This window comes from Hyla sarda, chromosome 3 (genome assembly GCF_029499605.1).
Source record: "Hyla sarda isolate aHylSar1 chromosome 3, aHylSar1.hap1, whole genome shotgun sequence".
NCBI classification, from domain to species: domain Eukaryota; kingdom Metazoa; phylum Chordata; class Amphibia; order Anura; family Hylidae; genus Hyla; species Hyla sarda.
Genome location: NC_079191.1, coordinates 39,547,456 through 39,565,007, shown reverse-complemented (window position 1 = coordinate 39,565,007; position 17,552 = coordinate 39,547,456). Strand labels below are relative to the sequence as shown.

General features: G+C 42.0%; 1 protein-coding gene across 11 annotated transcripts in view; it reads left to right on the top strand.

Annotated features, from left to right (window-relative positions):
- The window catches only part of MYT1L (myelin transcription factor 1 like), a 580,462-nt gene that overhangs the window by 203,449 nt on the left and 359,461 nt on the right, over positions 1-17,552 (top strand). For all 11 annotated transcript variants that reach the window (XM_056564080.1, XM_056564081.1, XM_056564082.1 and 8 more), the window contains one exon: positions 15,246-15,359. The gene's annotated coding sequence lies outside the window, so the exon portion shown is untranslated. The remainder of the gene's footprint in view (positions 1-15,245; positions 15,360-17,552) is intronic.

The following is a 17,552-nucleotide window of genomic DNA, read 5'->3' as shown; positions in this document are numbered from 1 at the left end:
GCCGGGGGTCCTTTAAATAGGGTATATGTTTAAAGGGATCCAGGGTTAGAAAAACAGAGTTGATTTATTCCTAAAACAGAGCCACATCTGTCCCCAGGTTGTGTTTAGTATTGCAGCTCAGTTCCATTGAAGTGAATGGAGCCAAGTTGTTATACCACAAACAACCTGAGGACAGATGTGGTACTATTTTTGGAAGAGAAGTTCTGTTTTTCTATTCCTGGATAACCCAGTTAAGAAGGTTCTAGTACTCCTTTAAGGTTGGGCCATCAATATTATAGCTTCACTGTATGCGCAATAAGCCTACTATAACACGACAAGGTGTTCTAACAACCAAGGGCATACATACCATATAAACAGACCAGAGAGCTAATATGGGGCCCTTGGAGAGAGGGGGGGCTAGCCTTGGTTGGCCTAATTCATTTCACTATAGGCAAGAAAGTGTGCTGGATGCCTCTGCCCAGGAAACTTCAATGTCAGCAAATAAAGGAATGTGGGTACTCATCTAAGATTCATGGAAAGCAATAGGGAAGTAAAGACCAGACCTTACTGTCCAGGAGGTAAAACCATAATAGGAGGCTCATTTCGACCTTTGCACTGGGGTCCTTCTCACGGCTAACTAACACAATTTGTAGTGCCACTATAATAAGGATTTCCAGTAAATGCACAGCTCATCGATACCTGTCAGGCCAGAGCTGTTCGGCAGTATAGACCTGGTAGTTCTTATTCCTTAGGATTACATTATAACATACCACCCTATTTTATCTCTATCCTAAATGTTCGTAATATCTTTATGAGATGAACCAATCCTCCCTCCAACTACATGAAAATGCTTCCCATCCCCGGCTTAATGTAAGATGCGTCTTTTGCTCATTAATTTTAAATTGACATCTGGAAAGAAGTTACTCTTTGAATTATTGATCGTGTTCGAGCTAAACTTGTCATCGGGAGTGAGATGTCTACCTTGTATTTTATCTATAGTACCAGGTTTATCATACTTCATTTCACTACGAGGTCTGGATGACACCGGGAGAGTAGTTACTGTACTTGGTGCAGTTAAAGGAGTCCTGTTGGATTTTGCAGGTGAAAGATATATATATATATATATATATATATATAAATATATATTCTTTGTAGCTCTGTTAGACCCTCTTCGCAGAATTGTCACGGCAGCCTTTCTTGACCAAGTTGTGACGGCTAGGTACTCCAATTTTGTTCGGGCCGCGAGGATTGTGATGTTACGGCCACGCCCCCTAGTGATGTCATGCCATGCCCCCTCAATGCAAGTCTATGGGAGAGGGCGTGGTGGCTGCCACGCCCCCTCCCATAGACTTGCATTGAGGGGGCGTGGCATGACATCACTAGGGCGTGTGCCCATTACGTCACGACCTCCGTAGCCCGCACCCAGCATTTGGAACAAAATGTTTCGGATACTGGGGCAGTGGAGTACCCTTTTAAAAATGCATCGCAACCAATGCTGCTAGATACTTTTGTCTTTTAATGGACAAGAATAGCGCTGAAGACGATAATAGTATATGGTAACTGCAGACAATAATAGTATATAGTTCCTACAGACGATAATAGTATATGGTTTTTTGACATGAAGAAACCATAAACCTGACAGACTGAAGATCAATGGTAAAAGACCATCCCTACTGTAGAGTCACTTGATAATAATCTGAACATAGAGTTCCTTCTCTAATCAGCTGTGGGGAAACTGTGATAGTAAGTGTTCAATGTCCCTGCAGCGCCACCACAGGGCAAATTAAGCACTGCACACTGCCCATTTAAATCAATAAGTTGTCTTTATAATGGAGGATAGAAAAGGTCCTCCAGAGTAAAAGACACTTTTGTAATTGTTCTCACCTGTACTCATCAAATACAGCTGCTTTTCCATCTAAACCCCACTGCTACCCACTGGTCAACCTTGCAGGACACTGTATGAGGTGGCACACCACTGGGACCAGTGACAGACTGAGCAGGCATTTCCTACAGGGTCAACATATCAGAGGTAGTGGAGAACAGTAGTGAACAGTGGGACTGGGTCAGTTTGGGAAAAGCAACTGTGGGGATTCTAGGTAAGTGAGTAAGCTTTCTTTTTTCTTTTAAAGAACCATTATAAAACATAATAAAATTCCTTGCTAGAATAACCCTTTAACCTTTAGATGACATAGGGCTTACCCGTACACCCCATGCCATCTGGGACTTAATGGCACAGGGTGTATATGTACGCCCTGTAGCATTAAGTGTCTATGAAGCGAACGCTTAAGCTGTGTTTACTTCATAGGTGATAAGTGACAGCTACGATCAGTAGCCGGACACTCACTCACTAATGACAGGCAGTGCCTATCCTGCCGGTATTTTCCCATTTTACATCGGTTGTATCAGTAGAGCACCGATCTTACTGTTCAATGCCATAGTGTGATTGTATATAAAAGTCCCCTATGGAAAGTGTAAAATAAATAATATTATATGTTTTTAATTATTTTTTAAATCACCATCTTTTCCCATTAATAAAAAAAAAAACATTGTACACTGAGAACAAGCAGGGTTCTGTACACTGAGGACAAGCAGGGCTCTGTACACTGAGGATAAGCAGAGCTCTGTACACTGAGGACAAGCAGGGCTCTGTACACTGAGGACAAGCAGGGCTCTGTACACTGAGGACAAGCAGGGCTCTGTACACTGAGGACAAGCAGGGCTCTGTACACTGAGAACAAGCAGGGTTCTGTACACTGAGGACAAGCAGGGCTCTGTGCAGTGAGAACAATCAGGGCTCTGTACACTGAGGACAAGAAGGGTTCTGTACACTGAGGACAAGCAGGGCTCTGTGCAGGGAGGACAAGCAGGGCTCTGTACACTGAGGACAAGCAGGGTTCTGTACACTGAGGACAAGCAGGGCTCTGTACACTGAGGATAAGCAGGGCTCTATACACTGAGGACAAGCAGGGCTCTGTACACTGGGGACAAGCAGGGCTCTGTGCAGTGAGGACAATCAGGGCTCTGTATATTGAGGACAAGCAGGGCTCTGTACACTGAGGACAAGCATGGCTCTCTACACTGAGGACAAGCAGGGCTCTCTACACTGGGGACAAGCGGGGCTCTGTACACTGAGGACACGCAGGGCTCTGTACACTGAGGACAAGCAGGGATCTGTACACTGGGTACAAGCAGGGCTCTGTACACTGGGACAAGCAGGGCTCTGTACACTGAAGACAAGCAGGGCTCTGTACACTGAGGACAAGCAGGGCCCTCACTTCCTGTATTTGGACTCCTCATAGAGACACACAGGCAATAGCTGCAGGAACAGCATTTGTTCACCCAAAAATATAATTTTTTTTAACAAATGTATATTACAAATACACATATAATGGTATTATCTACATTATATGAAAAGTTTTATGACAGGCACACTTTAAGCATACTAATTTTTTATATGAAACTTGAAAATTTAATAGTACGAAACTTGAAAAAATATATAAACTGAGTATTTTTTTTATAATCGTATTGACCCACAGAATAGAGAGAATATGCAATTTTTACCATAAAGGGCCCTGTAAAAAAACAACCCCCCTTCCAAAGAAACAAAAAGTTGCAAAATTGCGGTTTTCTTTTTAACTTCCATACATTTTATGGTAAAATAAACTTAAATAACCATACATTTTATAGTAAAATAAAAGGTGTCATTACAAAGTACAATTGGTTGCACAAAAAAAAAATGCCCTTATATGGGTCTGTTAATGGAAAAATTAAAGACTAGAAGGGTTACTCTACCCCTAGACATATTATCCTTTATCCAAAGGATAGGGGTAAGATGTCTGATTGCAGGGATCTTGCCTTTGAAACCAACCGCAATCTCCTTGCTGCACCCGGCATTTTAAACAGTATGTTTAGAACTCTGGGTTTGGGTGGCCAGATACATGATGTCATGCCATACCCCCTCGTGACATCAAGTCACACCCCTCCATTCATGTCTATGGGTGGAGGCGTGGCATGATGTCACAAGGGGGTGTGGTTTGACATCACGACTCCCGCCACGGGAACCCAGAGTTCTAAACATACTGTTTAGAATGCCAGGCTCTGCACGGAGATTGTGGGGGGTCCCAGCGGTGGGACCCCTACGATTAGAAATCTTATTTGATTTCTATGGGCGGAGTACCCCTTTAAGGATCTTATCCCATATCCTTTGGACAGGGGATAAGATGTCTAGGGGCGGAGTACCCCTTTAAGGAAAAAACAAAAAGGCAAAAATTAAAATGGTCTTTGTCCTCTAAGGGTTATCATGCTTTCCTTATTTACTTTTAACGTTTTGTAATAAATAAGCCCCATGATATGAACCTTTCCCTTGATTTTCCAAAGAAAAAAAAAACCAATGATATAAGTAAAACATTGAACAATTTCTAGGGAAGCATTTTAGGATGTCCAATATGTTCTTTATAAAAAAAAATAAATAGGGAAATGTTTATATGGTATAATAGAAGGAACCTTTGTTGTTTGTTTCATTGAGTCTTCATTTCCCATGTGGATCCCAATAATCGCACCCTCCATCAATCTTGCCTGTAAGAGCATAGTAACCCGACTGTCTTTCCTGTGACCCACGTAAAGGACAAATAATTGTAAGCCACTATATTCTTCTGGGCCTCTGACATAGATAGATAACACTCCGGCTGCATCTAATATATGCAGTGGGTGATTCCTTGGATTACCTGGGGATTAGTCGGCCAAAAGATGCTGTAATAATATCCTCATTAAAGTGACACACATAAATAACCTTTGGCTGGAAAGGATGAGCTGTTCTTTAACTGACCTTGCCCAGGTAGAGATGACACTAGATGGATCAAAGGATTGCAAGAAAGAAGACTTTCCATTCTCACAGCTTCCAACTATGAAAGGAGATTCTCAAATACGGCCGCACAATCTCCCTGGTATTAAAATATGGATATTTTACATCGAAAATTCAGCAGCAGAAACAACAGACAGCGGTGATGAATTTCATCTAGTCCATCCCCTGGTTAGCTGATTTTGTCTGCTCTGAAGCTATTCTTAGTACATGATAGTTCAAGGGCTTTACATTATATGACGCTTGTTCTCAGCATTTGACAGTCAATGAAAAGTAACGTCTTAAAATGCGAAAAGTTTAAGCTGGAGTTATCAGTGAATAACATTTTTTTCACATTTCTCCATGCCCCAAAAATTGGCCATCCGTTAATGCAATAAGCTTGTTCCAACATGTTTCCCCCACCTAACTAATACAGGTTTTATCATGGGACCAATTACAGGCTCCAACAACTTGATTGGACCAGATTATCTATCATTTGAACATGGCAAAGTCTGTATAACTTTAATTGGTCCATAGTACCTTTTGTCATTATCTTTGTTTATTGCTGAATTTTTTTTTAAATCTGTAATTGGTCCCCTAATGAACCCCATTATTTAGGTGGGAAGACACATGTTGGGAGAAGTTTTTTTGTAATTACAGGAATTGTTAAGGGGTCAGTTGTCCAATCTCTTGGGGGATGGATTTGCCATTGTTGGAATTATGTCCTGGCGGGACACGGCAATATTTGGTTTTTGGGTTTCGTTATGCATGCCTTCTGCCCTTTTTTTTTACGCACATCCCCAAAATTTTAAAGGGGTACTCCGGCCCTAGACATCTTATCCCCTATCCAAAGGATAGAGGATAAGATGTCTGATCGCGGAGGTTCCGCCGCTGGGGAACCCCGCTATCTCTCATGCAGCACCCCCTGTCATCAGCCTTACGAAGCAAAGATCGCTCCGTGTCTAATGACTCACGATCAAGGGGCCATAATTTCGTGATGTCACGGCTTTGCCCCTTTGTGACATCACTCCCCGCCCCCTCAATACAAGTCTATGGGAGGGGGCGTGACATCTGTCACGCCCCCTCCCATAGGCTTGCATTGAGGGGGCCGGATGTGAAGTAAAGAGTGATAACATTAAGGGTGACGTACCCTACCTTCATCTGTTATCAGCAATATACTGTAAAAAGTGGTTGTATCTACATAGACCCTTGAAAAATACCTGGCAGACAGAATTAAATCATAATAATCTCTTGTGGTGACCAATGACCGCACAGGATGTTGCAGGACTGGGGTCTGAACACTAACTATTGTTTATCTCCCCTCTATGAAGCTCTTCTGTCAAATGTATAATGTAACTCCAGCGTTGGTCTCCCACCCACTTTGCAATGATCAATGTGGAGAGACACAGCTCACACTGGGCAGTACAGTTGCCTAAGCAACCATAGAACTCTCAGCAAGGTCCGTGCATGAGTCTCATTCATCAGAAATGGGTTTGTGCATGGAACTTGCTGGCTATATTTATCAGTTTGTTGGTAGCTAATATGAGTGGAAACTGTGGGTTATTTATAGTGTTGCTCGCGAATATTCGCAAATATAGCACTATATATTCGCAATTTTTTTGTTTTTTTATTTCACAGTACACGTCACAGTGATCATCCCTCTCTGCTACCATCTTGTGTGGTGTAAAGAAGGCTCTAATACTACTGTGTGAGACTGGCGTGCGAATTTTCGCATTTTCGAAAATTTGCATATGCTAATTTTCACATATGCGAATGTTCGGATTTGCAAATTTTTGTATACACAAATTTTCGAATATGCAAATTTCCGCATATGCGAAAATAAAACGCGAATATTACGAATCTGCAAATTTAGCGAATATATGTCGAATATTCGTCCATATATTCGCAAAATATCACGAATTCGAATATGGCCTAATCCGCTCAACATTAGTTATTTATTGTATAAGAATGTAAACATTTATCACTATATCGATCTGTTATTCGGGAGTCCACAATCTGTGTGCCATATATAATGACAGCCGTTGTGACCAAAGCTGTCCTTGTCACAATTATAACTAAGGACTTACAAATTAAAAATGAAAGACTAGAATTTAGGTTATCTCTTACACGAATCTAACCCAAAAAAAATTCTAGTTTTTTTTTTTATTTTAATTTTATATTTTAAGCATTAATAGTTTCCATCATTTCATTATCACAACCCCATGAAGATACAAGAGAGAAAGGATTATACTAGACTTAGTGTCTTCCAAAAATTTCAAAAGGAAACCTCAGTTTAATTGATTTATGTTAGGGAGGATCTATAATCCAATAAGCTTTACTTTGTTCTTTTTTATTTCGAAGCCTCTATGAGCCCAAAACTTGCAAAAATAAGTAGCTCAATGGTCATAAAAACATGAAAAATATTGATAACATTCAAGCATCTTGTTGCTTATCTTAAATCTAAAGCCAATAAAATAAGGAGCTAACTTGCTGGACCAATGGGACTAACGATAGGTTCGAAGCCACTTGGGATCCATGGATTTCTTCTTGTCAAATGGTTTGTTCAATCTACTCTCTCAGGAAGTGATGGTCCTACTCAGCCATCTGTGAACCGGTAATATTGCAAAGAATGTTTCTATGTGACCCACAAACCTCCCCCCCTCCACCTTAAAAACCACATCCCCGATCTCCCCCTCCCAATGGTTTACGATAACTTTACTTTCTCCGCCTATCTGCTCATTGGCTTCTATTTTGCTGGCATGCTGTATGTTATCTTCTTTGTTCAATAAAAATGGATTTGACAAAAAACAAAAAATAAAATGTACTAAAATAGTTAAAGGGGTTATCGAGGAAAAAACTTTTTTTTTATATATCAACTGGCTCCAGAAAGTTCAACAGGGAGTTGAAGTTTTGCAACGTCTGGATGGCCACAGTTTGAGGCCACTGGTATAAACCACATAGGCTTATACTTCAAGTGAGATGATGCTGTAGATAAATAGAGCACGTTGGTCAAGGCAGTAGCGGCGGACCCTTTATCCAGCTAGGCCCTCGGTCCACATCCTACCGGACCAGCCGGTCAGTCCACCTGGTCTCTTAAAGGGTTTTTTTTTTTTTTATGAACTGATGCCAGAAACTTAAACAGATTTGTAAATTACTTCCATAAAAAAAATCTTTACCCTTCCAGTACTTTTTTGCAGTGTATGCTACAGAGGAAAGTCTATTCTTTTTGAATTTCTTTTTTGTCTTGTCCACAGTGCTCTCTGCTGACACCTCTGTCCGTGTCAGGAACTGTCCAGAGTAGCATAGGTTTGTTATGGGGATTTTCTCCTGCTCTGGACAGTTCCTGATACGGGCATCAGGTGTCAGCAAAGAGCACTGTGGACAAGACAAAAAAGAATTTCCTCTGTAGTATACAGTTGATAAAAAGTACTGGAAGGGTAAAGATTTTTTTCATGCTTTGTTCAATCTACTCTCTCAGGAAGTGATGGTCCTACTAAGCCATCTGTGAACCAGTAATATTACAGGAATGTTTCTATGTGACCCACAAACCTCCCCCCCCCACCTTAAAAACCATATCCCCGATCTCCCCCTCCCAATGGTTTACGATACCTTTACTTTCTCCGCCTATCTGCTCATTGGCTTCTATTTTTCTGGCATGCTGTATGTTATATTCTTTGTTCAATAAAAACAGATTTGACAAAAAAAAACAAAAAATAAAAAAATAAAATGTACTAAAATAGTTAAAGGGGTTATCGAGGAAAAAACTTTTTTTATATATCAACTGGCTCCAGAAAGTTCAACAGATTTGTAAATTACTTGTACGTAGCCCACATAGATCAGCAGATGGTGGGAGCAGACTAGACTATAATTTCACACTCCATGGCTCACATACAGTACGACCGTTCTGCAGTATAAACCAGTGGTTTCAAACTGTGGCCCTCTAGATGTTGCAAAACTTCAACTCCCAGCATGCCCGGACAGCCAACGGCTGTCCGGGCATGCTGGGAGTTGAAGTTTTGCAACGTCTGGATGGCCACAGTTTGAGGCCACTGGTATAAACCACATAGGCTTATACTTCAAATGAGATGATGCTGTAGATAAATAGAGCACGTTGGTCAAGGCAGTAGCGGCGGACCCTTTATACAGCTAGGCCCTCGGTCCACGTCCGACCGGACCAGCCGGTCAGTCCACCTGGTCTCTTAAAGGGTTTTTTTTTTTTTATGAACTGATGCCAGAAAGTTAGACAGATTTGTAAATTACTTCCATAAAAAAAATCATTACCCTTCCAGTACTTTTTTGCAGCTGTATGGTACAGAGAAAAGTCTTTTCTTTTTGAATTTCTTTTTTGTCTTGTCCACAGTGCTCTCTGCTGACACCTCTGTCCGTGTCAGGAACTGTCCAGAGTAGCATAGGTTTGTTATGGGGATTTTCTCCTGCTCTTGACAGTTCCTGACACGGGCATCAGGTGTCAGCAGAGAGCACTGTGGACAAGACAAAAAAGAATTTCAAAAGGAAAAGAATTTCCTCTGTAGCATACAGCTGCTAAAAAGTACTGGAAGGGTAAAGATTTTTTTCATAGAGGTAATTTAAAAATCTGTTTAACTTTCTGGCACCAGTTGATTAAAAAAAAAAAAAAAAATGTTTTCCACCGGAGTACCCCTTCAAAGTGGTGGTAGCATACACTTTTCACTAATGCTTTAAAGGAGTAGTCTAGTGGTGAACAAGTGGTGAACAACTTATCCCCTATCCTAAGGATAGGGGATAAGTTTCAGATCGCGGGGGGTACGACCGCTGGGGACCCCCGCGATCTCCTGTACGGGGCCCCGACAGCCCGCGTGAAGGGGGTGTGTCGACCACCGCACGAAGCGGCAGCCGACACGCCCCCTCAAAACAACTCTATGGCAGAGCCAGAGCGCTGCCTTCGGCAATCTCTGCCATAGCCATGTATTGAGGGGGTGTGTCTGCCGCCGCTTCGTGCAGTGTTCGACACCCACTATCTGGCCAGAGAGCCTGGCCCCCGTACAGAGAGATCGCAGGGGGCCCCAGTGGTCGGACCCCCCACGATCTCAAAGTTTTTCACCATTAGACTATCCCTTTAAGACATGGGCAGCCAGAGCCCCACACCCAGGGCTATAGCCCCGCTAGCTCCCCCTCCCCCCAATGACGCCTCTGAGTCAAGGTGCCAACATATCAGTTTTTAAGACAAGAAGATGACATATTTTTTATTCACTACAATGTTCTTTTCAATCTTGAGTTCTCCTTAAAGGAACCCTTAACGGTCTCCGGTCTCATTAATACGTCGTATGCTATTGCTATGGATGCATTTTATTAGCGTCCTTAAATTTTATCCTCCTCATGAGAAGGAATCATTGAAGCAGCTAATCAATCCACCTTTATGTTTCCCAATATTCATTTTTTGCAAGGCAGACATAAAATTGTCTGCAAATGATCTTTTATTCTTCGGTTTGCAGACGAAAAGGATTCATTGCAGAATATTGTTGGTGCTTTCATTCCTATAAAGTATGGGGCAATACTAGAAGTGAGGTGAAATTTTATTTAAAGTTTTTTGAGGATGACTCGACTCAACTTGGAAGACAGGTAACGCAGACTTTTGGGATAAGAGAAGCTTTGATGCCTTTGACCTTGGCCTGTTGGTGAAGATCTCCAACAAAACTCCACCAGGTTTCTAATCTGGTGTTAAGTTAGTCAGGGGTTCCTGTTGCTTCTAGAGGTGGGTTATTTTGTCAGCGCCTTAAGGGGCATCTGCTTTCTCTCTTAGTGGTTATTGTCTGATAACTTTCACATTTGTGGTGATGAAATGTTCGGAGAAACTCGTTTTGTCCCACATTATGAGGTACTTGAAGGCAAGGAAGATTGTTTTTAAGTTGCTTATAGCGAGAATAGATCTATTTAGGAAGCACACACTGTTGTTGCAAGTTTTAAGTTTTCTTTTGTTGGCTGTCAGTTTAGCTTTAAATGTAGTGGTATCTTCATGGCTGATTAAAGGGGCACTCCGGTGGAAAACATTTAATTTTTTTTTTAATTTTCAAATCAACTGGTTCCAGAAAGTTGAACAGATTGGTAAATTGTTTCTATTAAATAATCTTAATACTTCCAGTACTTATCAGCTGCTGTATACTACAGAGGAAGTTAAAGGAGTAGTTTGGCGCGCACTTTTCTCCTTTTATCCCGTCCAGGCTACAAAATAAAAGAAAACAAACTTTCTCTTACCTGCCAACGAGCCTGGCACGTCACACGGAGTTTCAGCCTATCACCAGCCGAGGTGGGACATCGCTGCGGTTGGTGATAGGCTGAAGCTCCGTGTGACGTGCAGGGAAGTAAGAAGCAAACAGCCCGTCGACCGAACACCTGTACCGGAGTGTACCGGAGCTCCAGGAGCTCGTTGGCAGGTAAGAGAAAGTTTGTTTTCTTTTATTTTGCAGCCCGGACGGGATAAAATGAGAAAAGTGCACGCCAGAGTACTCCTTTAAGTTGTTCTTTTCAGTCTGACCACAGTGCTCTCTACTGACGCCACTGTCAATGTCAGGAACTGTCCAGAGCAGGAGCAAATCCCCATAGCGAACCTCTCCTGCTGCAGACAGTTCCTAACATGGACAGAGGTGTAAGCAGAGAGCATTGTAGACAGACTGAAAATAACTACTCAACTTCCTCTGGAGCATACAGCAGCTGATAAGTACTTGAGCGATTAAGATTTTTTAATAGAAGTAATATACAGTGGGGCAAAAAAGTATTTAGTCAGCCACCAATTGTGCAAGTTCTCCCACTTAAAAAGATTAGAGAGGCCTGTAATTTTCATCATAGGTATACATCAACTAGGAGAGACATCCATAAAATCAAAATGTCTGATTTTTAAAAAATGTATTTGCAAATTATAGTGGAAAATAATTATTTGGTCAATAACAAAAGTTCATCTCAATGCTTTGTTATATACCCTTTGTTGGCAATGACAGAGGTCAAACGTTTTCTTTAAGTCTTAACAAGGTTTTCACACACTGTTGCTGGTATTTTGGCCCATTCCTCCATGCAGGTTTCCTCTATAGCAGTGATGTTTTGGGGCTGTCGCTGGGTAACACGGACTTTCAACTCCCTTCAAAGGTTTTCTATGGGGTTGAGATCTGGAGACTGGCTAGGCCACTCTAGAACCTTGAAATGCTTCTTACCAAGCCCGGGCAGCGTGTTTGGGATCAGTGTCATGCTGAAAGACCCAGCCAAGTTTCATCTTCAATGCCCTTGCTGATGGAAGGAGGTTTTCACTCACGACACATTGCCTCATTTTTTCCTTCACGTGGATGAGTCATTCTGGTCCCTTTGCTGAAAAACAGCCCAAAAGCATGATGTTTCCACCCCCATGCTTTCCAGTAGGTATACTGTTCTTTGGATGCAACTCAGCATTCTTTCTCCTCCAAAGATGACGAGTTGAGTTTTTACCAAAAAGTTCTACTCTGTTTCATCTGACCATATGACATTCTCCCAATACTCTTCTGGATCATCCAAATGCTTTCTAGCAAAATTCAGACGGTTCTGGACATGTACTGGCTTAAGCAGGGGGACACGTCTGGCACTGCATGATTTGAGCACCTGGTGGCACAGTGTGTTACTGATGGTAGCCTTTTTTACTTTGTTCTGTGCTGTGCAGGTCATTCACTAGGTCCTCCCCATGTGGTTCTGGGATTTTTGCTCACCGTTCTTGTGATAATTTTGACACCAAGGGTGAGATCTTGTATGGTGCCCCAGATTGAAGGATATTATCAGTGGTCTTGTATATCTTCGATTTTCTAATAATTGCTCCCACAGTTGATTTCTTCACACCAAGCTGCTTGCCTATTGCAGATTCAGTCTTCCCAGCCTGGTGCCAATATTGTTTCTGGTGTCCTTCGACAGCTCTTTGGTCTTGGCCATAGTGGAGTTTAGAGTGTGACTGTTTAATGTTGTGGACAGGTGTCTTTTATACTGATAACAAGTTCAAACAGGTGCCATCAATGCAGGTAATGAGTGGAGGACAGAGGAGACTCTTAAGAAGTTACAGGTCTGTGAGAGCCAGAAATCTTGCTTGTTTGTAGGTGACCAAATACTTATTTTCCACCATAATTTGCAAATAAATTCTTTAAAAATCAGACAATGTGATTTTATGGATTTTTTTTCTTCTCATTATGTCTCTCATAGTTGAAGTATACTTATGATGACAATTACAGGCCTCTCTCATCTTTTTAAGTGGGAGAACTTGCACAATTGGTGGCTGACTAAATACTTTTTTCCCCACTGTACAAATCTGTTTAACTTTCTGGCACCAGTTGACTTGAAAACAATTGTTTTCCACCGGAGTACCCCTTTAATGCTGTCCTTGGAGTTATGTAGATGTCAGCTAGGCCTCCACACTGAAAGGAATAAGGTCGTGAGGGTGGAGGAGCTGAGTTCAACATCTAGATCCGTGGCTCCCAACCAGTGTGACTGCCGCTATAGTTGCTTATGGAATATTAACTCCAAAGCATTTCAGATGCTGTTGGACCCTTAGTCATGGCATGACTAAGGGTCCAACAGGATCCAAAACACGTTAATATTTTAGCTCCTTTTTTTTCCTGCATTCTACGTGTCAGACATTATCTTTTGCTCAAGTGATAAATCCACCTGATTGTTATTAATTGCGAATAGTTTTATTAATTTCACTTGATTTCTTCCACTTAGCATTGTGTAATAGTGATTAAAATAGTGCAAATAAAAATGAAAGCACTTTTTAGGTCGCATGTTTCTTCTGTTTACTCACAAACAGCTTGAAGTTCATCGTTTGGGCAAGTTATTTTCAACTTATTTTACCTATATCTCTATCTGCTCCTGCTTCTGACAGCAGCAGGGTGGAAGTATAGGAATGCAATTACTATTATACTGTCATTACCTTTATTGCTCAGGCAAACGTCTCTCCTTCTTCCTAATTCACGAACAGGAAGTTGTTGTAATTGTCGGCCATGTTACAGGTCACATTACAGACATCACATTTTCCTCACCCATCTCACACTGCAAAAATAGAAAGACTGCATACTTGAATCAGTGTCTAGTGTTGCTCGCGAATATTCGCACTATATATTCGTAATTACGATTTTTTTTTTTGTCACAGTACACATCACAGTGATCACCCCTCTCTGCTTCCAACTTATGTGGTCTAAAGAAGGCTCTAATTTTAGTGTGTGAGACTGGCGTACGAATTTTCGCATATGGGAAAATTTGCTTATGCAAATTTTCGCATATGCGAATTTCCGCTTATGCAAACTTTCGCATTTGCTAATTTTTGCACATGCGAATTTTTGTTTATGCTAATTTTAGCAAATGCAATATGCGAAAATATAACGCGAATATTACGAATATGCAAACGTAGCAAATATATGACGAATATTCCTCTATATATTCGCAAAATATTGCAAATTCGAATATGGCCTATGCTGCTCAACACTATCAGTGTCTATGCTGCTAAAATCACAGGATTTATTAGGTTGCATGTGTCCTCTACATACATATGAGCAGCTTGTTGTTCCCTATTTAAGTACCCTACATTATTTAAAGTAGCATTCCGGCGCTAAGACATCTTATCCCCTATCCAAAGGATAGGGGATAAGATGCCTGATTGCGGGGGTCCCGCCGCTGGGGACCCCCATGATTTTGCACGCAGCACCCCGTTAGAATCAGTCCCCAGAGCACGTTCGCTCCGGGTCTGATTACTGGCGATCACGGGGGCTGGAGCATAGTGATGTCATGGTCCCGCCCCGTGTGACAACACACTCCGCCCCTGAATGCAAGTCTATGTGAGGGGGCGTGACAACTGTCACGCCCCCTCACATAGGCTTGCATTCAGGGGGCGGAGCGTGTCATCACTTGGGGGCGGGGTCGTGACGTCACAATGCTCTGGCCCCCGTGATCGCCAGTAATCAGACCCAGAGCGATCGTGCTCCGGGGAATGATTCTAACAGGGTGCTGTGTGCAAGATCACGGGGGTCCCCAGTGGTGGGACCCCACGATCAGGCATCTTATAAGATGTCTTAGCGCCAGAGTACCCCTTTAGGTTATTTTAGTTATATACTTTGCATATATATATATATTACAAGTAAATAAAATAAACTTTATAATATGTCTTTCCTCCTGTTCTCAAGCTTCTTCCCTCCCACTACCCAAATATAATTTTTTTTAGCAAGTTACTGGAGCTTTAACTAATCACTATGGGGGAGATTTATCAAAACCAATCAGATCTCTTCTTTTATTTTGAAAAGGCCTCGGAAAAAAATTAAAGAAGCGATCTGATTGGTTGCTATGACAACTGAACAATTTTTCCTCTTGACAGGTTTTGATAAATCATCCACCTATGAAACCATAACTTAAAGAAGTAGAAGATATTTAATGAACTCATTTTTTTTTTTATTTCTAGAAAATGCAATTTAATTAGAATTACAGAAATTAAGAAACAGGACTCAACACCTTCGTTACTGATTACTGAAATCTGGAACAAAAGAAGAATTACACCACCACCAGGACGTCTCAGGTACTACCTGACAATATCTTCACTTTTCATTACTATGATTGGTTGAAGGCAATGTGTGAGTGATCAGTAATTGTTGGGTGAAATGAGCGGCAGTGTGTGCTTCACTCCTTGGCTGTCAAGTGAAAAGTTCTGATCGGGCGGCCAGCTTGGACATAAAGAACGCTTCCAGCCGGCTATAACTGATGATCACAGCAGGTCTCAGGACTGGGATCCTGTGCGATCTTGACTTTTGACAAAAATTTTCACAAATGACACTAACACTTTAACAGTGTTTCATATTCAGCAAATAATTAGAATTCTTTGTATAGTGAAAAATTGACCAATTTTCCAATATGGTTTCTAATTAAAGTCCTTTCAATTTTCAAAATCTACACTTTTTTATTAATATAATTTTTACATATGTGTATTTTTGCATACATTATTAAAGGGGTATTCAGCCCCTAAATGTCTGATCGTGGGGGTCCGGTTGCAGGGCACTCCCTGTAATACGCATGCATGGAGCAAACTCCGTTCCGTGCCGGATTGCAAGCGGCCACAGCCGTCAGGTCCCCTCCCTATATCTCCCATAAACATTAATGGAGTGGGCATGACGACCACAGCCGCCTGCAGCCTAGCACAGCCAGCGTTCTGAATATAAATATTCAGAGTGTCGGGGGGCTGAGCTGGAGAACGCAGGGGTCCGGTCATTGGGGCTATCCATTGGATAGTGTATAAGATACCTATAGACAGAGTACCCATTTAAGGTATTCTGAGGTTGTACAAGTTCTGGCACTCGGCATAATTGGTGGGTGAGCTGCTATTTAAAGGAGAACTCCAGCTAAAGTGAACTTATCCCCTACCCACAGGATAAGGGGTTAAGTAGCTGATTGAGTTGGGTCCAACCGCTGGGACCCCCGTGATCTCCGGGAAGGGACCCGGCTCTCTCAGTGAGGAGCACGTGTAGTCTACAGGTAGATTGCATGCACTCCGTTCATTTCTATGAGAGCGCCGACAATGCCCAAGTGCTGTAACTGGGTCTTTTTGGCACTCCCATAGGAATGAATGGAGCGCGTGATGCCTGCAGCCGTGTGAACATGGCCTTAGTATCCAGTTTCCCACATTTTTTCCTAAAACTTCTGCAATAGAGGAAAATGATGACAGGATATTACAGATCCCGACCTAGGATTGGGGATAAGTAGCTAAATAGATAAGTCCGATAGGTGGGACCATCCGCAATCTCCGTAACGGGACCCCGACTCTCAGTGAGGAGCGTGTGTCATCTACCGGTAGATGGCAGGCACTCCATTCATTTCTATGGGAGCGCCGATGAGACCCAAGTACACCACTCGGGCATCACCTGCGCTCCCATTGAAATGAATGGAGCACATGCCGTCTACCGGTAGAGGACACACACTCCTCACTGAGAGATTGTGGGGGGTCCCAGTGGTTGGACCTCCCGTGATCAGATACTTATCCCCTATGCTGTGGATAGGGGATAAGTTAATTTTGGCTGGAGTTCTCCTTTAATTCTGGAAATTATTATGATACTATGGGGGAGATCTATCGAAACCTGTCCAGAGGAAAAGTTGCTGAGTTGCCCATAGCAACCAATCAGATTGCTTCTTTCATTTGTCAGAGGCCTTTAAAAAAAAAAAAATGAAAGAAGAGATCTTATTGGTTGCTATGGGCAACTGGGCAACTTTTGCTCTGAACAGGTTTGGATAAATCTCCCCCAATGTTTATCAATATTAACTGTGGAGTTTTTGAAAATATTTGAATCAGAGAGGAGAATGCTGGGCAAAAGCCCCTCAACAATATGATACCTGTCAGTGTTACCCAATAATCCTGAGAAGAGGTGTGGGGTCAGAGCTGCTAATCCTTTGTAAGAAGTGATTGACATGCCAGAAAAGAGATTTCTGGGAAAACCCATATACAGTAAATCATTTTTTTCCGAACCCACTGACAGCCCCCATCCCCTCCCCAGACTATGTTTATAGTGTTAGTAATTTATGCATTGCCGGGGAGCACTTCTGTGGAGAAATGACATATTCTACTTTTTTTTCTACGTCGCTCAGTCATAACTCCTTTTGTCGCTGGCGCAGTGTTCTTCCTTTGTGGGCTCATGTAAAAGGCTTTTGTACTTGTTCTACGCAGCTCTCTAATATACCAAAATACAGGGAAAGACAGATGAATAACACAGCAAGCTGCAAGGAC